The following is a 2,020-nucleotide window of genomic DNA, read 5'->3' on the forward strand; positions in this document are numbered from 1 at the left end:
GGGGGATGGGGGAGGGAAGAGGGAGAGACACAAAATGGCTCAGTGGCTTCTGGAAGCAAACAGATTTTTATAAATCTCATAAACTGCTCAGTTCCCAGCATACAGTCTTACAGAAAGGGTTATTCTATTCCTGGTTACAGACATCTGTTCACATCTCCTGCTGGGAATTCTGGGATTTAGACAGCCATCTGCTTCTTACTGTAGCAGTTCAACAACAAAGGGAATTTTCTCCACTAACAAATAAAGCCTTTGCCTAATAAAAACAAGGTATTTCTATGAGCATATGCCATTTTTTTCCTTTTAATTTCAGTCAATATATTTTTGAGTCTATTTAGATCATATCAATTTAACAAAACAAATTACATGAAAGGAAAGTTGTTGAACCATACTTGTGCATTGAGCTTTTTTATTGGAACTTAAGCCAAACCATCAAGCAGGTAGTGCTGGTATACATTTCTAGGTGAGTACATTGCTGAATTTTGATAACTTTTAAAGAAGGAAAAACTTCAGTTGGTAGGACTACAGCTGCATTTGATCGTGTAAAATATAAATAAAACAATATTGCTATCAGGTGTATGTTCCTTTGGTGATCTGAGTACCTGTTGTGGGTTCTTTCTTATATAAATAAACTACTATACTGTTAGGCACAAGTCAGCAGTATAACTGGTCATAATGCCCATGTTTTCAACACTGTAGGCCTTTTGTCTCTTGCTTTTTTTGAGTTTGTACAATATATATTCTCTGTTGATGTATAACTGCTCCTTTTGTCTTTGAAAAAATGTGGCAGATACTAATTTGAGTTACTATCTAACTTGATATCAATATGAAATTTATTAACTTTTAGGAATATGCTTGTATGACAGCAGGGGACTCAACTTTGACTCAGATGGTCCCTTTCCATCCTGTGTGTATCCCAACCCTCCTGGGGGTTCTGGTCTATTTATTTTCCTCTTATGATTTGGTTATTTTAGCATCTGTGAATTTGGATCCATCAGCCTTAGAATTCTCATGATACTTTTTTTCTGATTGTAGCTAAACATACAGGTTCCATAATAGTAGGTGGGGACCCTGAGGACACTCCCCACTAGATTGCTCAGTTTACATTGTAGCTTCTCCCCACTTGCCTCTTCTACAGTCTGTAAAGGAAGAAATTTTATCAGGCCCTCAGGAGTACATTTGCATTTCACTGAGAAGACACCCAACTGCCATGCTCCTTTTAGTTTTGTTTGCTCCCAACTTTGAAATGGCAGCAACTTTTGTGACCTTTGAGTGGCCTGCATCTGTTCCCCTTTGCTGTCAGCTATTATCTTTATCCTGATTAGGAATTGCTGCCTATAGTGATTTGTAATTTTTGCATGATTTTGACCTTATATGTGGTAGACAGCTTTGAGCAAGCAGTCAGCCCAGATTCCTTATAGGCATCCCCTGCCCTGCTGGAGGCATTGCCTGTTTGTTTGCCCTGTGAGTCTGAACCATTTGGTGCTCCTTGGAGGAGGCTTAGGATCATTTGTCTAAATAAGGCTGTGGGCCCCATGGTGAAAATACAAACTTACATAACATCTGAAGTTTCTTTAATTAGCTCAATTAGGTGTTCCCCTTCTGGGTACTAACTTCCCATCTAGATATATAAATGCTTTGATTTCAGAGTTAACAAAACAGGGCAATGCCAGGGGCCAACAAGCACTGACTTGGAATAGGATACTATTGAATGAGCTCTTTGCCTGGCTTCATAATGAACTTATTAATTCAGCCCCACACTCGCTTCTCATTCAGTTGGGGGAGGGGGGGACGGGCCTGCTCCCTCACTCCTCCCCGCTCTGTTCCCTGTGTCCCTGCCATCATGGCGGCACTCCGCCATGCCATCTGCTGTCTGAACATTCTTGGAACACTCTGATCAGTTGTTTTAGTCAGCCAGTCAGAGTGCTAATAAAGCATTTTGGACAGACAGACAGACAAAGGCTTTTATAATATATCTACACACACACACACACACACACACACACACACACACACACACACA

The sequence above is a fragment of the Gavialis gangeticus genome, unplaced genomic scaffold, assembly GCF_001723915.1.
Source record: "Gavialis gangeticus isolate Ggan-Ray unplaced genomic scaffold, GavGan_comp1, whole genome shotgun sequence".
Lineage (NCBI taxonomy): Eukaryota > Metazoa > Chordata > Crocodylia > Gavialidae > Gavialis > Gavialis gangeticus.